Source organism: Staurois parvus, unplaced genomic scaffold, assembly GCF_062004578.1.
Source record: "Staurois parvus isolate SC_StPar_1 unplaced genomic scaffold, SC_StPar_1.0 ptg000916l, whole genome shotgun sequence".
NCBI classification, from domain to species: Eukaryota; Metazoa; Chordata; class Amphibia; order Anura; family Ranidae; genus Staurois; species Staurois parvus.
Window position 1 is genome coordinate 336,449 of NW_028318712.1, and position 22,673 is coordinate 359,121.

A 22,673-nucleotide genomic window follows, 5' to 3' on the forward strand; every position below is an offset into this window, starting at 1 on the left:
ACATGATGCTAAATTCCTCTAGCTACTTCCCTTACACACGCAAACCATTATAGCTCAGGACAGCGGCTTTACAAGAGTAACTCTTGGTAGGTATATCTGTACGGACACCAGGCTCTCTAAAGTAATATTTAGAAACTAAACATTGACACAGCCTTTTGGTTCCCACAAAAGTACTTTAAATTCAAAACATACATACACTTCCTTAGGCATTTACTTAATAGCACTGTTAAAATAATCGGATATCAGATATTGCATTATGATATATGCTTTCTGTTTACAGCTATTGTCTTATTTCCTATTGCTGTTATTGAGGAACTTTGAAAACTATCTCTAGTTATGCATGACAAGTAAATTATATATAATAAGGGCTAAGTCGCTTATCTGGGGAATCCTGACTTTTGGATTGTCTTGTTTTTTGTTTTTTTTATTATAACTTTATTTTGTAGAACAGAGTCCCATATCCTCTGACTCACCCTCCTTATCAAAATTATATATGTAAACACACATAAACAGATATCGACAGTATACAGTATATGCTATGACTAAGTATATATTTGGTGCATTGTTCAGAGCATCCAATGTAATAAAATCAGTTTGGTGCTGGTGACCTTCGTTCATTGATGATATAGAGTTAAAGATATGGAACATACACTCCAAGACCATAATGATTTAACATAATAAATTAAGCATTAACATAACAGGGGGGTTGTCTTTTCACATACTTTCCTATATGTGATAAAAAAAACATAGGCCAGGCTTCTGCAGATTTCATGACCCCAGCCCGTTTAGGTCTGACCAGGTCACTTTTATTTCTAATTGAGGGGGTTGGGGGGTTATTCTATAAAAGTGGACAAAATATGTTGCTCTGAATATATATATATATATATAAGCTATAGTAAGGAAAAAATTAGAACCCTGCTATCTTCACCCTCATTAGGGAGAATTTCCTGCACTTTCGGTCCTCTAAGACACAACAGGAAATATGTGTAATCAGCTCTAAAATGAGTGGAAATCCCACTTGTTCCCAAGATAGGTATCCCAAATAGAAGATGTCCCCTCCAGTGTGACATTTTGGATCCCACCTCAATTTACCTTCCATTGACAATGGTCTTCTGAGATAATGAGGTTAAATATTTCTAAAGTACAGAGGCAGATTAAAAAACCTGGCATAGCTTATAACCATTCCCATCTAAAAGAGAAAATGTTTTGGCTGCAGTAATACTTCATAATAAAACTCTTGCTAAATGTTTGTTTTCTTTTTGAACTATAAGACTAGAACTTTTTGCCAGCTTTATATTGCTGTCTGTGTCCCATTTGAAGATCACATTCACTTCCTGTGGCACCTGAAGGGATTCTCCCCAGTGGGGAGAAGACAAACAGCAGTGTGTATTTTGCATTAATCAAACATTTTGAAATTAAAAAAAAAAGAATATCATAACCAATGCTCAGGTGTACTAAGCAGACAAAATTATCTGCAATGTTTTTTTGCAAATTTTATTGGTTTCCTAAATACTAGCAAAAAATAAATATGTGATTACAAAGGACAGGACTACAATAAAGCAACTTCTGCATTTAAATTGCCCTAGTACTAGCTAATACAAATATATCTTTTGCCACAGCTACTTTGGGAAAGGGGATAGAGGGGTCTTTCTGTGGTTGCAGTCTTTTTTTTTAGCATTTTAGAACATTTCTGCTTTAGAGAGACTCTGTCACTATAGTAAAGTCTCTGAAAAAAGGCACACCAGTAAAACAAATGTGTATGTGCTTAACTGTCCTCCTGCCTGCACTACTGAAAAGCACTTAAATGCTCAGAAATGGTCCCTGAATGTCCTCCGAGTAACCAACACTTCCAGGATTGTTGATCTCTTGGTTCACCCAAAGTTCACACTGGTTTCTACTGGCGATCCCAACATCAGAGGATGTTGGTGTTGTAGAGGTCGGCAGAAGGAACCTGGAGCAGTGCTGGGACAAGGTCATCTAGAGCCCAGGGCGAACATGTCAAATTGCACCCCCCTCCCCAAGATGTATGAGCATTAGGTGTCAGCCAAAATCCTATAACCTCCCAAAAACTGAGCACTAATCTGCATGCCAACCCCATAAGCATAAATCCCTCTCCTCCACAAATCCGCCCACTTACTGAAATCCCTCCTCCCAGCACAAATTTTTGCCACTCCCCAGCTCAAATCCTCTCTCTCCCCATACGCCCCAAAACTAATCCCCCCCCCCAAATTTCCCCAACTAGCACAAATTCCTTCCCCTCTCTCACCATATCATCTTTTCTAACACAAACCCCTCAAATCCTCCCTCCTAGCTCAAATCCCAGCCAAATCACCTCTCCTAGCACACATCCTCAAATTTCCCCTCCTAGGACAATTCTTACCCCCTGCCTCCACCCTCCCAACACAAATCCCCTCCCCCAATCTCCTAGTTGTGCCCCACCTCACATGATACCAAAGTGACCAGGGCAGCCGCCCCTCCTGCCTACCCCTTGTCCCAACCCTGAAGAGGAGAGTCACTTTCTAAAGTGTTATCTTCATTCCAGGTAAAAATTCCAGAAGACTTTTTGCTTCACTTTATAAAAGTGATGGCATCATTATGTCTTATCAAACATCTTGCCAAAATTATATAAACTATTACAAGATCAGTCAGGCATCTCTTATTGTGATGAAATTTGACAGAAGCATATTGAGAATATCTTCCAACCTTGCTGCATAATAAAAATTTTAAAGCATTTACCCTACATTGTTTCATTGTATTGCTAGCAATCTCCCATGTGCGACCTTAAAAGTACCAGGAAAATAAAAAGTTTAATATCACTTTCCCTTAATTTCTTTCCTGGTTGCAATCATTTAATAGCATATAATTTCCCCTCCCTTTATTGCAGCTGATGAAGTCATAAGAAGGTGAATCCATCACTGGGAGAACTTATAGAGCAGCCAGTTCTATAGAGTTAAAGGAAGTGGGGCCTACCCCTGTGAGGATGCTGCCATAGGAAGCACACAAAATAGTAAAAAGTACAGAACAGTGAGTATACAGTTTGCCTTTATAAAAATGTTGTTAGGATGGGGGAGAGCAATACACATTTAAGTCTCTTGAGTCAATGCCACTTAGCAAGTGATTTTGTAATTTGCTTTGTTACAAGAATATGTTACTTGTGCTTAACTGGATTCCTTCTCCTTCCAGCATCACTACTCTTGTCAGCCCAGCACTGGGATCAGTGAAGAGAGGTCCAGAAGGAGTTGTGGATTGCACACCCCCTAAGCGGATCCCCTCACATATCATGAACGGGAAGGAGGGGGCATAGTTTGGCATCTTTGCGCTGGACGGTGGATGACCTTATCCCAGGACTGCCTACAGCTTCAAAACTGTATATCTGTATTGTGAATTTAAGGCCTCTGGCTGGTAATCTCACCAGATTTTATATAGTTACATAGTTGATAGGGTTAAATAAAGACATCGGTCCATCCAGTTCAAACAGAGAGTATGTGTGTTGTGTGAAGTATGAACAGGAGCCAGGCACTGTGTAGTTTTGTGATAAAAGTAATACACCTTATATGGAGGTGTGCCTTTAATAATTCATATGGTAAAAAATAGATAACCAGCCTGTGGCTTTAAGAAGCCAGGTTCCAAGATGGATGCCCTGTCCTCTCAGAGGGAAGCAGTGGAGAGTAGAATGCCTGTCAGTGCAGGGACCAGGTGTATCCGACATCCCAGCGTCCCGGATGACGTCACCACTATGTGGAGAGACGGAGGGGGGGAACTCTCGCTGGAGCCGCAGCTTAAGAAGGAAGAGGCCGGTTGCCAGGACAACATGTTTCACACGCATGTGCTTTATCAAGTCTCTGACTACTGTTTTCCATATCCCTGTACATTGTGTTCACTAAGAAACACATCTAAACATTTCTTTTTACTTATCTACACTATCTGCTGACACCACCAACTGTGGAAGGGAGTTCCAGATCCTTAAAACCCTAAGGCTTCATGTACACTCTGCTTTTAGCAGAGTTTAGGTGAGGTTAAACCTCCCTCTCTTGAATGTGGAAGAATCGCATTCAGGATAGGAACGTTTTGACTGCCAACCACGGGAAAACGCAAAACTTGGCAAAATGCGGCAACCACGGTACCGCATTTTTGCCGCAATTTGCGTTTTCTCATGGTCGGTGGTCAGGGAAGGCTCGTATACATGAAGCATCACAGTAAAGAACCCCTTATGCAGTTTAAGCCTGAAACACTTTTCATCCAACTTCACTGTGGCCTAAATGATTTTTTTAAAGACCTAAGATTAAAATGTTTTCTCCCAATGCTATACATATCCCCTATTAAGTGTCTTTTCTCTAGGTAGAATAGGTTTAATAATTGTAGATTATCCCCATAACTGAGGTCCTCCAGCCCCCTTATTAGGTTTGCTGCCCTTCTCTGGACTCCCTCAAGTTCAAGGACATCCTTCCTGAGGACTGGTGACCAGAACTGGACTGCATATTCAAGATATGGCTGAACCAGAGTTTTGTAAACTACATTTGGTGATTTAACTCCTGCGATGCTTTATTGGTCTTACTTGAGGTTCTGACATAATGAGGCAAGACCTGCCTCTATGCCAAAATAGTCACTTCCACACAACACAAACACAATGCAGAACAAGGCATGGTGTGTCAGTAATGAGGGAAGATGCAAGGAGAGCAGAGGAAATACTGGGACCAGTCTTTTACTCATTGCCTGCCTTTGTGGGCAAGCTTTAAGAGTTCAGTTGAGTGCATTTGTAATACATGTTAACAAGTGTTTCTTGCCTGAGAAAAATGTCTGACTCTCCATGTGAGCACACTCTCAGCATATAACTATTGGCTGCCCAGTGACGCATATGTTCAGCGTGTGCCCACCATTTTGCTGCCACACATATGTGTTTTGTGGTCCTAAGACATGCTGAACTGTGGAAGTTGTGCCCACAAAAAAGGAAGGAAGAAATCAAAGGACTAATCACCAGTATTGCCTCATATTAGCCCCATTACTGACTAGCCATGCCTTGTTCTTTACTGTGTCTCTATAAGGAGGCAGCCATCTTGGTAATGGCAGGGGTTTGTTTTCTTGTGTCAAAACCTCAAGCAAAAAGAACAGTGAGCAGCAGTGTGGTGATATCAGCAAATCTCACTCCAAAGACTAGAAGTCAAAGGCAGCAGTGCCCTAAATCTTACAATGCAGATAAACAGCTATGAGGCTGTAGGTATAGGAGTGCCTAGGCACACTCACATACCGGAAGATGCTCTGCTTTTTCCATGGAGGAAATGCAGGCAAAAGGTTTTTTTTTTTAGAGTACTGCGTAGGCACAGTTAACATTTCTGGATGTCCCATATAGCAAAGCAAATCATCACTTTTTTGAGTCAGGACCACTTTAAGTATTATTTTTATTTATACTATCCATAGGGGGAGAGTTACTAAAACTGGAGCACTCAGAATATGGTGCATCTGTGCATGGTAGTCCAACAGCTTCTAACTTCAGCTCTGAGGAAAGGGACACATCCCCGAAACGTGTCAGGAGACTGACCACACCACCAATCGGACACTCTGCCACCATTTTGGCCATCACTGTAGCCTTACAGGCTTTTTTGTGCACTTAGTTTGTGAGTATGTTTTTTGTCTTTTTAAACATTTTAATAAACCTCGGATAATGCGCTAGGTGTTTGCCCCACCTGTTTGCTTTTTTCCAGTTCGCTGATCTCCCCATCTGAGGAGGACCGCATCTCCAGGACTTTATCCATAGGTCACTCACACATCTGACTCCCTGATCTCTCCCTGGTATTGACCCCTTTGAGGCGCTGGAGAGTTAGTACTTTTGTCTAACTTCAGCTTGTTCAATTAAGCTTTGACAAAAAAGCTAACTCTCCAGTTTTAGTAAATCTCCCCCATAGTGTTCAGTAACAATCCTTAGCAACATCCACATCATTCCATTTCCTCGAAAAAAACATCAGGTTCACATTGTTAATGCAGAACTTCACCCAAAGAGGGAAATTCCACTTCATGCTCTTCTGCCCTCCTCCTCCTCTTCTTTTGGAACTTTTTTTTGGGGGTGGGGAGCAGATACCCAGTTTTGACAGGTACCCACTCTCTACTTCTACTGGAATTGCCTAGATGATTCTACCAGAAGTTCTAACCCTCCTCCTGCTTCCCAATTTTCTGGAACATGTCAAAGGTCCCAGAAGGCTCTGAGACCATTCACGCAATGCAGCGTGTCTCACACATGCGCAGGGTGAAGCTGCAAGGAGTCACAGTAGACTTTCCACACTAAACATGCCAGCTCCGAAGAATCAGCCTCGGTGAGGACGACACTGGATAGCAGGACAGGTAAATGTCCTTTTATTAAAAGTCAGCAGCTACAGTATTTGTAGCTGTTGACTTTGAATGTTTTTGAAACCTTGTTGAACAGCCAGTTTAGGTAAGCACTGAACATATCCTTGATATTTATGTAAAATTAGAAATGTCATTTTGGTTTTGCCCAGTGTTATGCAATCATTTTCTTTTCTGCAGCTACCTTCAGTCAAAACAAAATGAGTTAATCATTCCTATTTCCGTAATGTGTCAAAAAAAGTAACAGCAGAAAGAGGAGTGACAAAAGACAGCAGACGGCAGCACTTTTTTCACAAACCAGTCACAGCTGTCACAACGCAAGTTGCAGGGCTGCCACTGTGATGGTGGTGAGCTAATAATAGGCCATACCAACTGTCTCCCATCATTCAGCATATCCCTTATCTGCTTAGTTACCTCAAAGTCCTGGGTAAAAAGCTGGAAAGTAGGACATACCAGTCAGCTTCCTCTCAGGATCTGTTCCAGCCATCCCAGTAAAATCATACAATCCAGCCTAACCTTCTCCAGCCTCTTATTCAGTAAAACAGTGTACGGGGGCTGTAACTATGTGCAAAAGAAAGCAACCCTTAGCCACCAGTTACAAATCATTTCTTAGCTGATTACAGAATTGCAAATCTGCTTCACAGCAATGTACTATGCACTACCAAAGTAAAACCAAGTAACCTTGTCAAAGAGAAATACGAAGGCTGCCGTGCAAATCTCCTTTTGGAAATGCTGGTTGATTGGCTCTGTCTGGCTTTAATACAAGCATGCAACAATTGAAAGTCAGAAATAAGTTTAAAAAAAATCTCATCAGTATATTTGTTCAAGGTCAGCAACCTGTTGAAGCTAAAGCATCAGCAACTAGCACTTTCAGATAGAGAGGACAACAATGGCAGCCTAAATGTATCTCTCATAATACGTTTTCCTTAAGAGTCACGTCACACAAGATTTTCTTATATTGCCTTTGTTGTCGTTTTCCCCTTTAGTTCCTTGTTTGATGAAGTTGATGATCAGTTCAATAAAGATAAACCATGAGGAAGAAAAATCACTGTAAAAAAGTGCACATGCTGTGCTTTCTGACATTGATTGCTCTATTCTATACTTTTGTGACTCCCCATGCTTTTCATTTGGAAAATGAGTTATAAAGCTATTATGAATGTATTGTGAGATGATATATATTAAAACAAAATAACAGTCAAGCTTTGTCTTGCTGAGAGTTCTACATGATATAAACTGTACAGTACAGTGATATGAAATGACGCAATCCAGACATTCTTTCACTTAGTGTGCCTAAAAAACGAACAATGAGCTCATGCTGCCAGTAATGGTAAGCAGTAATCAAACTCCTGCACTTCTATCCCTCTGTATGTGTGTACTAATAGGTACACATGGTGATGCTTAGCAAAGATCTCCAGGATGTATCTTATTTAGGATGATCAAAAAACAGTCAAATAAATGAATAATCAAATATGTAATAATTAAAGTAATTTTAGAAGCTTTTAGGCTGACAGTTCTGACATTTTCTTCTAGAAATGCTACATATATGTCACAAAAGGTGCTTTGCTATCATTACCTTTTGAATTGTTGACCTGAATCAAGTATATATAGAATCCTAACTTTTTGCTCCATGTTTGTTCTGGGACTGTAGTGCAGAAGAAGGGAAACCAAACAAAGCCTGGTATTTACCAAGGAGAGACAGCAATGGCGGTCCACACATTGTTCTCTTGAGAGCACTTTAACTGAAGAAAAGATCATTTACAATCATTTCCTGCAAAATTTTTACTTGATGTTAAAGCTGAACTCTGGGAATGAAAAATGTTTACTCTTGTAGTGGGCCCCCCTCCCGCCCCCACCTTATCTCAGCAGCAGAGAGGAGGACAGAACACCCTCATTAGATGTGAGACGCAAATCTCTGTTACCCCCCCTTGTCTCAGCAGTTGGCAGCAGAGAAAAGGACAGAACTCCTACAGATCTTACGCATCTCTGTGCATCCGCAGCAACCCTTCATCTCTGACTGCCCTGGTCTCAGCATTCAGGACACTCCAGCAGCTGACTCCAGCCCTCCTTGGGTCCTCCTCCAGACCCTGCACTTTCTGTTCCCAAGCTTTGCCCAAAGCTTCCTTCCAGCAGCAGCACAAGGTAAGGGGGTGCACTGTGATATAAGGGAGGGTGGGGGACTCTTGACTTTTGCTGGTGGGGGGCTCTTGATATCTGATGTAAAGGAGGTGGGTTACTCTGGACATCTGCTTATGATTATTTTGTGAATATTACAAATCTATGCCATTACAAAAGGAGGGTCACACACTGCTGCTATCATCCACAAGAATCGTTTTTGGACTGCTCAGACAGAACACCATGACTAAACCATGTACTGGAGCAGTCTCCAGTAAAGTTTCTTGTGAATGATAGCAGCAGTGTGCAACCCTTCTTTTCAGACTTACATCATCTGCTACAGGAGTGTGCGTGGGCTCTGTGCTGCTCTGCCCCTGTCCTTCACAGCTTAGGTCTTAGGTTATTACAAAAAACAGTAATAATTGAATGCAGAGGCAATCATTTAATATGATAAAGAGTAGATACTGTACATGTATAGTCTTACAGATACAACCGGCCCTTTGAGGGCAACCATAATGCTGATGGGACCCACAATGAAATTGAGTTTGACACCCCTGGCCTAGAGGATGATAAATAAGGTAATATATTTTTGTTATTCCCCAGTCCATTGACAGATGGTGCTTTCCCCGACTGTTTTAAGCATCCATATGGCCAGTAGGCCCTCACCATTCTTCTTGCAATGTAGTACTATTAGACCTGCTATGTATGGGATGACAAAGAAGAGCTGCGAAGGGAAGAGGCATCAGGGAAGCAATTGGACCTTTGCAGTGAGGGGTGGGGACTTACTGCAAGGGTAAAGATTTTTCATCCACGGAGTTCAGCTTTAAAGTGATACAGTGCCTGATGGTAAGCTAGATAAGAGAACTTAATATATTTCAAAAGCTTGCATTCTGATTTGACTAAGTAAGCCTGTCAGTGGTATCACATTAAAGGATAACTATACTTATAAAAACTTTGAGTGCAACTGCTCCCAGTACAAAATTAGATCGGTGGCAAACCTTGTCCAAATGCCAAAGCTTATGCCGACTTGGGTTTTGCATTCCATCCACTTGTGCGCCCTTTACTCCATGGGCCTTAAAGAAGAAGCTGTCATCTGCTGATGTCCTTCTACTCCAAACTTTCTATTTTATTTAATTGTTAAAATACTGTAGGAATATAGTTACATAGTTATTCAGATTGAAAAAAGACACTAATCCATCTATTTTATTTGATTGATAAAATACTGTAGGAATATAGTGACATAGTTATTCAAATTGAAAAAAGACATTGATCCATCTAGTTCAACCAATTTAAAAATACACAAAAATAGATAACCTCCATATACACTGTCCTATACCCAAAGCTGGTCCAGGTGAAGGAAAAAAAAACAATAAAGCACTATCCAATTCACTCCAGTGGGAGAAAAAACTCCCTCCTGATCCCACAGGAGGCAATCGGATATTCCCTGGATCAAATAACTCTAAAAATTAGTTTATATTTATTTTTGTGCATTTAGGAATGCATCTTTTTTTAAAAAACAATCTACTGAGCTAGCCAGAACTAGTTCTTGAGGGAGCCTATTCCACATTTTTACAACCCTTACTGTTAAGCAGCCTTTCTATATGTGAAGGTTAAATTTTTTCCTCCAGACATAAAGAGTGTCCCCTTGTCTTTTGTAATGAATTGAAAATGAATAACTCTACATCAAGTTCCCTATGTGGGTCCATTCGGAAACTCGGGCACTGCCCGAGGGTCTGGGGTCAGTAAGGGGCCCCATTAGATGCCCCTGGTACCTTTCATAGGTTTTTTTGGGTGTGGTTTGAGTGTGGGCAAGGACACAGGGGCCCCATGATCCCCTATTACCCGGGGGCCCCATGAGTTGTCAGTCCGCCCCTGGGGTCAATTTCAATATGTTGAAAGCATTTATACAATGTAATAAATAAAGAGTTACCATTTATTTACATTAACATTATTTATTTATAAGCACAGTGCAGACGATTGGAAATTAATGATTAGTGACAGGCTTAGAATTACGCATGTACACATATACAGTCTGATAATAGGTACATCAACCTCTAAATAAACCAGGTTCTCCCTGGAGTACTTGCAAGAATATGAAGAACAGAATCCTCTGTGCAAACATATAATGTTGAAGATTTGCATCTGCATCATGACACATATAGATAAATGTCTAAATTAAGTAATTGTATACAAAACCTAATGTTTAAATAATCAGAAAAAAATCACATATAGTGACACATATACAGGAGGATAAAGAACATTTCAACATTGCTTAATTTGCCATAGATGAATTTCTATGGTGTACTTAATTGATTTCAATGAACAAGGCCTTGGAGGTACATTGGATTTAAGCAAAGAAGTTCTTAGTGTGGGGCATACAGTGCCAAAAGTACAAGGCAAGTCTTGACTCAAAATGTCCCTGACCTCTTACATATCCTTAACTGCTAATCTGACAGTAACAGTTACAGCAATCCTTTCCATTCCTAGTGTTACACAAGCCACTGCCAAATATGAATGATTCAGCCTATAAATAACTCACTGGTGCATAATCATTGAACAAAAATTCTACTGCAGTCTATCCACCAAGACCAATTTATTTCCCCCTTGGGTGCTACCATCTTTTTTTCCACACTGCAAAAGGAAAGTGAATCCCAGCTGTCAAATACAGCCTGCATGTCAAACACATCTGCCCTATCCCCTGACAGCCATGTGTAACTAATTTTGAAAGGAAGTAGACAGGCATAGATCAGAATCCAAAGGGAATGTTTAGTGAGAGAGATTATGACTACATTACTGACATTTGAGAAATATTTGGACCTTGGTAACAGCATTGTTACAACCAAGGTACCTGCTCAGCATGTCATAAAAGAGTAGCTCTGAAGAACCTTTAGAAAAAAAGTCACCACCAATGCTACAGAGTAGTTATAAATAGATATGTGGCTATGACTTCAGTAAATTCAGGTGATTCCAACATTTAGTGTGTATTATTGTTTGAGTATATTTCTGGGCACATAAAGTCTAAGATATTATAAAGAGCAGAAAACCACACATCCTCTTAATCACAGAGCACTTGCTGTGCCCTTAGTTACTAATAAGCAAGTTAAAAAAAAGATATGTCCATCAACCAATAAACAAAAATAAATAAAGCAATATATAGACTAAGGAGTTGATTTACTACAGTGAGTTTTTTCTTACCTTAGTGAAACTGGTAAAATAATACCCAGTCGCATGCATGGGAAAAAACTGTAATTTTGTTACCACATGACAGGATGATGGAAGTCACCAGAGTTTTACCTAATTTACTGTGCTAAGGGAAAATTCCCTTGCAAAGTGAAAATTCCTTTAGAAACAAAACAGCCTATTTGTCATTAGTAAATCTACCTGTAAGACTTTATTCTTACCCCTAAGACTTTATTCTTGATTTATGTAATCCAGCAATGATAAATGAAGAAACACAAAAACCTACAAAAATGGAAACTGAATACAGAATTTCAAGCACAGATGGAGCAATCATTTTTTTAGAATTACTGTGGCACATTCCTGTAGAATGAGCATGCATATGTATGTACCAGCTCCAGCCTTATCTCAAGTGAACAGCAGAAAATGTCTGGGAAAATTCAACCTATTGATTCTTCACTCAAAAATGATTGGCTTTTGTTGCTTTCATTATTTTACAGTATTGTTATATTATTATTATACAGGATTTATATAGCGCCAACAGTTTGAATGAAGGCAGACATTTCAGTTACAATACAATTTGGTACAAGAGGCAACAGATGGCCCTGTTCATTAGAGCTCACAATCATACTAAACTACTTAAAGCTGATTTCTGATAGATTGCTATAGAAATCAGGGATGTATTGCTGTTAGTTCTTTGGGGCTGATGACTAAACCTGAAAGAAAACTTGTTCACAGCAACCAATCAACTACAACCATTACTTTTCCAGTGCATATCCAAAAAGACTAAAAAGGGTTCTTATTGATTGCTAAACACAAATGATTTGTATGCTCTATTTCTCATAACTAAACCTATTTGTTAGAAAACATGTTTAAACATAATGATATGTGCAAATTGCATTACACCATATATCAGTCAGATTTTAATTAATTGTATTTTATTGCATTAAAGATTAAAGATTAAGGGCTTATACACACGTGCCAGAAAGAAGCTGCTGAAGCTCTTATGGCTATTTAAAGAGCTTTGAAGTGTTCCACACTAAACTGAATGCAGGCTGCAGTAACAGCACATATGTTACCTTGGTATGAGTGCCAATTCTAATCGGCTGCTGTGTGATCATGCACTTTAGCATTTCTCACTGTCTAGCCTGTTGTCTGTTTGGGCTCAGCCATTATTATTTTTAAAAGGCCAGTCCATTCAAAATTGATATTTCAGTTACAGGCCAAATCTATTAGGTAAGTCGTCACTTTGCTTGTTCCCACTACTATTGCTGCATTCTATAATATACATAAAAAAAGGAAAGTTGGACCCTTTTGATAAAAACTATTGCAGGCATGCAGAGCCAGAAACTCAAGAGCAGAGATCTCATCACCACAGGGGTTTATTTACTATATTATTATTTTTACTGTTATTATTATTATTATAATTATACAGGATTTATATTACGCCAACAGTTTGCTCAGAGCTTTGCAAAATAAAGGGAGACAAGACAACAACAATACAGTTAAATACAAGAGGGTTAGGAGAGCCCTGCTCCTTGGAGCTTACAATCGAAGAAGCTGGAGAGTGCAAAATCAGGGTCACTTCTGCATAGAAACCAATCAGCTTTCAGGTTTTATTGCCAAAGTTTAATTCAACAAGCAGGGGTTAGAAGCTGATTGGTTTCTATGCAGAAGTGAGCCTGATGTTTCACTCTCCAGCTTTAGTAAATAAACTCCAAAGTCCCTTAAAGACACAGGAGATCATTTAACTACTCACCAGTTAAATTGTATAAATACTGCAAACTGCTTTTTAGGTTTGGATAGGGTAGAGAAATGTTAAAACCCCTACCAGGTTATTTTAGTTGTCTGTGTCATATTGGGGGAATTTCATGAAACAAGAAGTGAAAGGAAATCTTTGGAATTCTCCTCCTAGACATGTGTCCCTGGTGCAAAAAAAATCAGTCTATTCCTGTTCTAGGGACAACTGTAAAATTTTGGTTTTGCCATCATTTTCTATTTCAATGACAATGGTCAACAGGACAAACAGTGAGCAAAACAATTGTGTGTGCGCTCTAAATATTAAAGTGATACCAAAGTCTTTTTTTTTAATAACAAACATGTCATACTTACCTGCTCTATGCAGTGGTTTTGCACAGAGCAGCCCGGATCCTCCTCCTCTTGGGTCCCCTACCGGTGCTCCTGGCCCCTCCCTCCTGTTGGGTGCCCCCACAGCAAGCAATTTGCTATGGGGGAACCCGAGCAGGTGCGATCCCAAGCCTCGGCTCTGCGTATTAATTCACACACAACACCATGGCTCGGCCCTGCCCCCTCCCTCTCCTGATTGGCTCACTGACTGTGATTAACAGCCATTGGCTCCCACTGCTGCGAATCAGGAGTGAGACTCCCTGGAGAACCAAGGCTCTCATTGACATTTCTGGATTGGGATGGGCCTCAGGTAAGCATTGGGGGGGGGAGCTGCTTCACACAGAAGGTTTCTTACCTTCATGCATAGAGCTTTTAGAACAACTTTAAGTGTTAAATTTCCTATAACCAAGAAAGTTCTATAAATATCACTGTGCAAAAGTGTATCTAAAAAAATATGTCCACTTTCAAAAATATATAGTGCTCAAACTTATACTTAATGACCAGCAGCCTGTGTTCATGGCTGGAGTCGGTGGCTTTACTTGTACATGTGTGTACCTCTTTGGTGATGTGATTGCACTAATAGTTTTTTATCAATGAACAGGATTGTTTTACGCGATGAAGATTTACTTTCTGCTTTTGACATGGTGGCAAATGGTCTGGAACTGTGAGAACCTCACATGACTGGTTTGCAAGTCCATTAATAAAAGGAGTGGATCCATTAACCCATTCTTTGGATGTTTTGAGATTGCATAGGAATCCAAAAGGATCTGAAGTGGCTTGTATAGTGTATGACACCTCTTATAAGTACGAATCCTTTATTTTGTTTTTATAAAGAGGTGAGCCATTTACCTGAAGAGGTGAAGGACATTGTGGGGGAGTTTTGCTAAAACTGGTGCACTCACAATTTGGCGCAGCTGTGCATTGTAGCCAATCAGCTTCTGACCTCAGCTTGTTCAAATAAACTTTGGTAATAAAACCTGAAAGCTGATTGGTGCAGAACTGCACCAAATTTTGTAGTTTTATTAAATAAAGCCTTGGGTAATTTTATATCATATTTTGAACAATGAGCATTGTTTTACAATTTTCTTTTCTTTTATCTTAAATTTAAATTTAAATTTTTTAGATACACATCACACTTGAACATGAAGATTAAGAACTTGGTTTTAATTAATATGGACACATTGTGAACTGAACAGTATATTTTTTGAACACAATATTTTTGAAAGTGGATATATTTTTAGATACTTTGTTACACAGTAGTATTTATAGAACATTCTTGTTTTAGGTAACTTAACACTTTATATTTAAAATATAGTCACACACATGTTTGTTCAGAAATATTTTCTTTAAACAGTTTTATATCTAATAAACCTTTAGTTCTATACAGTGTAACCTATAGGGGGTGGACAAGACAATATCTCAATAAAAAAGCATTTTTAATCAGCAAATCACAATCATGCATACTTACCTCAATCCAGCAGTAATTGACTGAACATCTTCTGTGCACTTTCAGTGGGAGGAATAGTGCCTGATTGTTGGTGTCAGTGGAGGGAATTATGTCCCATTGTTGGTGTCACTGGGACGAATAGAATGCTGTTTTGGTGTCATTGGCAGGAATTATACACTTTGTTGGTGTCAGTGGCAGGAATAATGCCTCAAGGGCTAGATAAAGGCAAGCAAATGGCTGCTCCCCCCCCCCCCCAACAAAAGGCAGAAAGCAGACCAAAGAATCAGAGTCTACATTGAACTTGCCTCATTCCAAAAGTATTGCATAGTGAGTTTTCAGATATGACCACAAGATGGGGTAAACATGGACAAGCTGTATTAGCAAACAGCGGTCCCACATTACAATTAACTAGCACAGAGGCATTTAACAAGATACTGGCTAAATTCCTCAAAGATACCAAATGTAAACTGTCTTTATGAGAGTTTAATGCCAAAATGCTCGTACACCTAACCTAGTGGAAGAGGAAAGACACCTAGGAAATTGAAACCAGACTTGAAATTGACTAGTAAATAGAAATCAGTCAGATGAAAAACGTGACCCGTTTTCTTATACCTGGCAGACCTATGTTTGGAGGAAGGCAAAGGAGTCCTTCAATTCACAATGCCTGCTACTAGCAATTAAATACGGATCCAAAGTGCACTGCGAATAAGTACCAATTATTGTTCTGCATGGTTGTAAAACATCAACATATGCATCTTATAGTGCAAATGCTGTTCTCTCACTTATTTCAGTATTCCAGGATAATACTCTAACACAACAACACATTCAGATTTGGTTCCTGACCTGCTTTCCATGGCCTTCTCAGTAAAACAATTAAGCTAATAAATTATTAAAATTTAGATGCTCAGGTGTGCAGAATGTGAAGCAGATTTCCACTTCCTTCTTCCCTTTTAAGAAATGGGGGCTTTTCTTTTTCAAAATGTTGAAATGTCCCAATAACCACAGTTGGACTTGCAGCATATCAGCTGGAGCTAAAGCTAATCACAATGTGTGGTTCTACTCTTTATGAGGTTTATAATATTAATATATTGTTGGCTGTCTCTGTTATGTTGTAAACCTCTGTGTATACAGTGCTCAGCATAAATGACTACACACCGACAGATTTGTCAGAAAACCTTTACTTTCCTTTCATTATCAACATTTTCTATGGGACACTATACTACAAAATGCTCCCACAAATGCAGGCCATTGAATGCAAACAAGATTTCTTCATTTGCACACACAAAAAAAAGTATTTTTCCTAACACATTCATTCAAGACCATGTTGCAAAACTGAATACACCCCAATAAACGTCTTAGGAGCAAAGCTATATTTTATGACAAAAAAATCCTAATTAACAAAAATTCAACTACAGGGGTGTCTAATTATTCACTAAACAGGTGTCCAGCAGACAGGTGATTCTAAAAGGCCATTACTTAACAAAGAAAACCCCTTCCCATTTCATGCTGTCAGCAATTGCACCACATGGAAGAGAAATGTCACATGGCCTGAGAGAGAAAATAATTTCTTTACACATGAAAGGTGAAGGCTACAAGAAGATCAGCAAAGCTTTACTTATCAGTCAGAATACTGTAACAAAAGTGATACAAAAATTTAACAAAGATGGAACCAGAACCATCTCACAGGGATGTCCAGGCTGTCCATGGAAGTTAACACCTTGAAATTAGTGTTTTCTGATTAGAAGGGTTGAAGAAAATCGCCATGCAAGTTCACTGCAGTTAGCTAAAGAAGTAGAAAGCCAAACTGGGGTGATTGTTTCCCATGAGACACTACAGAGGAATGGCATGCATGGGTGTCGTCCACAAAGGAAGCCTCTCCTAAAGTCCATGCACAAAAATAGCCCACCTAGGATTTGTCAGGGCCCATGCTGAAATAGAAGAAGACTACTAGGACTCTGTACTCAGGAGTGATGAGACCAAGATAAATGATTTTGGAATTGATGGCTTCAAAACTGTATGGAGTCACAAAGATCAGGAGTACAAAGAAAAATGCATGGTGCCTACAGTGAAACATGATGGTAGTAGTGTCCTTCTGTGGGGTTGCATGAGTGCTGCTGGTGTCGGGGAGCAACATTTCATTAATGGTATCATGAATTCACAGATGTACTGTTCTATATCAAAAGAGAAGATGCTACCATCACTCTGTGCTCTTTTCCAACATGAAAATGATCCAAAACACACATCTAAGGCCACTGTTGCATTTCTGAAGAACAGGGTGAAAGTGATTCAGTAGCCTAGTATGTCTCCTGATCTGAACCCAATCGAACACCTATGGGGAATTCTGAAGAGACAAGTTGGACATCACTCTCCATCCAGCATCCAGGCTCTAAAAGAGGTTGTCCTTGAAGAATGGAAAAAAATAGATGTTGCAATATGTCGCCAACTTGTTCACTTCATGCCTAGAAGACTTGGTGCTGTCCTTACAAATCATGGAGGTCATACAAAATACTAGAGGGAGTAGTTTTTGTTGTAGGGTGTATTCATTTTTGCATCAACTAATTTGAGTAAAGCTAACTTTGTTTAATCTAAGCTATATTATTAACCTTACTTTCATGTAATAAGCTAAATAAATGTTCTATAAAACTCAGTTTTGTCAAAATTTTGGAAATTGTTCTTGTGTTCATTGAGATACTGAGCAAAATCTAACTTTTCAAAAGGGGTGTACTCATTTATGCTGAGCACTGTATATCAATATGTCATGCCAGCTAGGAACATTTTGCAGAATTCCAACCTGAAAATAGACTGAAGCTTATTATAGAAAATAATAATAAAACACTCATCCTAGCTGCCTTGTAAGGCTATGACATATTTGTCACAAATAGAATAGCGGCACTCAACAAAATCAAATAATTTAAAACATTTTTGGTTCTCAAAGGACAACTTTAGCTTCAACTGTCCAAATGATTATACATATAAATTTATTACAAACAACATTGTTTAATGTAATGTTTTTAAACCATTTCAACATGCAGCCAGATGTGTTTTTTAAAACTGCCAATAAAATTAAATGGTCAATACCTAAACAACCAAGGCAACTAAATATGTCCTTTACACAGTTCATCCACAGATTTTGTGCCTTCCTTGTGTGATTGCATAGTTCAAGTCAGTTATTAGACCTGTGTCTGTTTGCCCCATATTGGCTCCATATGTACATTAACGTATGCTATATGTAGACATGCATTTGGCATTTTGCAAAGTAGAGTAGGAAATCCCCAAAGGTTGCACTCCTGTGACTTGTGATCCCGTGACTCATTTTCAACCAACAGTGGGCTAAAGCCTGCTGTCGCCTGACATCGCAGAGCCGGACCAGCCTGGGGCAGGGTTGCGACTATAGGGTTAGGATCCACTCAGGAGCCTGGACTGGCACCTAGCTCAGCCTCTCAGCAAGCCGCTGAGAGCCTGAGCCAGCCTCTCCCGCCCCCTCTACAGCTGAGCGCTTCACTGAGCGCTGAGGGGGAAGAGCAGACAGCAGTGACTGACTGTCACCGCTCTCTGCTCAGAGACGTAGCAAGAACTGAGCGATCAGTGGTCTTTGATTACTCAGTTCTCACTCTTAGACCCGGCGGGGGACAGAGGCAGCATCGAACTGATGATGCATTCACCTAGGTAAGTATGATGTTTTTTTTAAAAAAGCCATACTTCTCTTTTAAAAGCACCAACATTAAATGAGACCTATTGGGAAGTATCTGTTAAGCTCAGTAATGCAGCTGTCATTTTGTTTCATTATTTATGCAGTTTATACAGTATATGGAATGATAAAGGGAAGAGGTTCCAAGTGTCCACAAATGTATTTATTTATCACAGGTACTTATATAGTGTTGTAAATTTACAAAACGCTTTACACATATATATTGTACATTCAGATCAGTCCCCTGCCCTCACAATCTAAGGTCCCAAACTCACATTCATACTATGGCCTATTTAGACAGGAACCAATTAACGTACCAGTATGTCTTTGTACCGGTGTGGGTTTCCTCCCATGTTCCAGTGAGAACATGCAAACTCCAGGCAGGTAGTGTCATGGATGGGATTCAAACCTAGTGCTGCTAGGCAGAAGTGCTAACCATTTAGCCACTGTGCTGCCCATGCTTTTGGATTGACTCTGCTATTTAAAACAGCACAGTTCAGCTGCTAAACTATCTTAATCCTGTTCATTTATATATATTTTTCATACCCCTTCTACATTGTACAACCAGAAATCTGATTTATTGTATATTTTCCGATTTCTTAAGTGCAAGGGATTATGGAAAATTAATATACTACCAGATGTCATGTTGTTATAGTGGCAGTATATATGAAAAATATTTTGAAGGAATTCTCTTTCAAGTGTACCTGTCACTATCTAAATTACAATAAACTATACCCCCCTCCTGTCCTGTACCCTTTTGGGATATTCCCATTTCATATCCCTGACAGCTATTAAGCAGATGCATACAGCGGCTGTGGGGCAGCCAAGGTGGCACGCCATTGGGGGCAGGATGATGGCAGTGACAAGAGAATAGGCAGTAAAGTGGGGAAGTCCAGAAAAAACACACCAGCATCATTGAGAGTATAAGTATGTTAATTGTGGCTAACCCCGCACATAATGTAAAAGGGGGTAAAATACCACAGGTTGTTTTGGGTAAAAGTTCCTCTTGAAACAGTGGAAACTTTATTCTTTTGAACTGTATGGACACTCAGAAAAATATATGCTATACTAAGTATATATAACTATATAAGTTTGGCCCATTGCTGTTTTGGGCTGCCTCACAGGGCAATAGCAATTTGTGGAAGACTAAAAGGGGCAGGCAAGCTTCGCCACAATCAGAAACTCACAAAGTGTTGCTTATCAGCACAGCCTGACAATTAGTCTTTTCTGTAGGGTATTTGAAGCTACTATTGCAGGTATGTGGAGTCACTTCTAGGTGCCTGTACTTCACCTGCATCAGATTTTTAAAAGAGAAGTGCAAGATTGAAAAAAAACAAAGATTCATACTTACCTATGTGAAGAGAACTGAGCAATCACATGACCACTGTTCACTCGGTTGCACCGATCTCACTGACTCTCTGCTCTGCCCCTCCAGTGTTCACTGGAGCACTAGGCTGTGGAGGGGGGAGTAGCTGGCTCAGACTCTCAGCGGGCATGCAGAGAGGCTGATCCAGTTGCTGGTCAGGAAATCTGGGTCGCTCCCTACATTGTTGTCAGAATCCCTGCAGAGTTTGGACCAATCTGTGACATCATTCAACAGCAGTTGGCTGAATCTGGGTCACAGGAGAAGCATTGCCAAAAGAGCTTTGGCACTACTTCTCCTTTAATTTCTTTCTTTTTTTGAGGGAACTCAATGGAATTTACTGGTACATATGAGGTGACACATACAATTTTTCTAAATAAGTTTTTTACATTTATTGTACTCTTATAAAATTGTAATAAAAGCAAGATGTTTGCCATGGTTCAATGTTAATCTCTCACAATTTTCAATAAAGCATTTATACTGTAAATACACTGTATGGCCAAATCACATAACGTATTTTGTTTTTTGATCCACAAGGTTTGTGTATATGCTTTATTGAAAATTGTGAGGATTGTGAGCCAAAATGACTGAGCCAAGATCCAGGACATATTGGATAACTTCTTAAAGATGCTTTTGCAGGGTTTCCCTCTGCATTGTCACTGGGAAAAAAACTCTGAGCAGATCATTAATTTCTCAACCTCCCTTAATGCATCATCTCGAACAGAATATGTAGCTAAAATCCAATTTCTGTGACGGTTACTGGATGTAATATTTTATTTCTCTTCAGCCTACCACCTTCAACTCACTAGAAAGGTATGGAGATAGAACAGAAAGTGGAATTCACCATCAGTTGGAGCTTAAATAATTCTTTCTCATTTATTGGCTTCAATGTAAATATGTAAAACAAACCCTAAAGTGCAATGGAGTTGAATTACTAAATGCAAATAGGCTGTTCCCTTTGCAGGGGAATCTTCATTTAGCTTTATGAATAGGGTGAAGCTCTGCTGTCTTCCATCATCCAATCATGTGCAACAAAAAGGCTGTTTGTTTATTTTCCTTACACGTGATTTGGTAATCTTTGCAAAATAAATTTCCACCACATTTATTACAAGGAAAATTAATGACAGAGATATATCCCTTACAAGTGAACAGCCTATTTGTCTTAAAGTGGTATTAAACTCAAAAACCAAAATGTATTATTTTGCAGTTTAGCCATTTATAGATGTAGTGGCTGCATTAGTTTTCTTTTTAAGGCATGTTTCCTTTATTTTCACCTGGTGATCCTGCCAGTCTGTTTGTTATTTAGCAATTTTCTTTAACAGACAAAGCTACCCAGCAACAGTGGTAGTAAGAAGGTTGAGACAAACCATTTAAAGTGTAAAGGCTCAAGGTTTTTTACCTTCATGCATTCTATGAATGAAGGTAAAAAACCTTCTGCATGCAGCAGTCCCCCTAATACTTACCTGAGCCCCATCGCAATCCAGCAGTGTGCACAAGAACCTTGGCTGCCCTGGGTTTCTGGCTCCTCATTGGCTGAGACAGCAGCGGGATCCATTGGCCATTGTTTCTGTAACTGCTTAAAAAGTGTTAGCAGGAGTTTGGCTTTAATTTGTAAAGTCAAATCCATTTACATCTGGTAGTGTATCTAACACTGTCCTTTCCCTAGATTAACGATGCTGTTTTACATAGCTGTTTCCATTACTCCTCCATCTAAAGTGGAGACATCCTAAGACAGAAAGTGTGTTACTGGCCAGATCACCTAATAAAGGAAATGGTAAGCCACAATATATTATTATTACAAGAGTGTCTCCTCTGCATTCACCAACTGTGCAAACAATGTGTTAAAAATGCAAATATATGCTTCTCCCTGTTGCAGCTGTGACAGAGATGCACAACTGATCGATGGATCAACTGATCCAATGCAAAAATAAAGTGCAGCACAACCTCCTATGAGTACTATATATGTGTGTGACCTGTGACCTGTTACAAATATTGTGTGACCTGTTCATCCAGAAAAAAAAGGTTTTTTTTGGGTTTTTTTTATACATTTATCCACATCCATTTACATATCTTGTGTTCACTACATTGTCTCTTGGCACTGAGATATAGAATTAAACAATTTACCAACATAAATAAAGTGAAATAAAAAACAATTTAATATATTTACACTGGCAATTACTAAATTGTCTCTGTGTACCAAGTGGGAACATATCAATATATGCATCAACAGTTGATGAGATAAATAAATCAATAAACCCATAACTAAAATATAATAAATCTCATGCAATAATAGTCCAGCACTCCAATAATCCATGTGTACATTTGTGCACAAACTAGCTTTATGCCATGATAATATATCCAAACAGGAAAAAACACCACTGTTCCATCATCCTCCACTTTCTAAACCACCTGCTTACCTACGG

The 22,673-nt window shown here is 39.4% G+C and overlaps 1 protein-coding gene and 1 long non-coding RNA gene across 2 annotated transcripts in view; one reads left to right on the forward strand and one right to left on the reverse strand.

Annotated features, from left to right (window-relative positions):
* Positions 1–22,673, reverse strand: part of ACTN3 (actinin alpha 3) — an 89,021-nt gene that overhangs the window by 50,549 nt on the left and 15,799 nt on the right. The gene's annotated exons all lie outside the window — the stretch shown is intronic.
* LOC149442071 (uncharacterized) lies at positions 52–3,475 on the forward strand. The gene is made up of 3 exons (XR_016307243.1): positions 52–86; positions 2,885–3,024; positions 3,184–3,475. It is a non-coding gene; the product is annotated as an uncharacterized LOC149442071 (long non-coding RNA).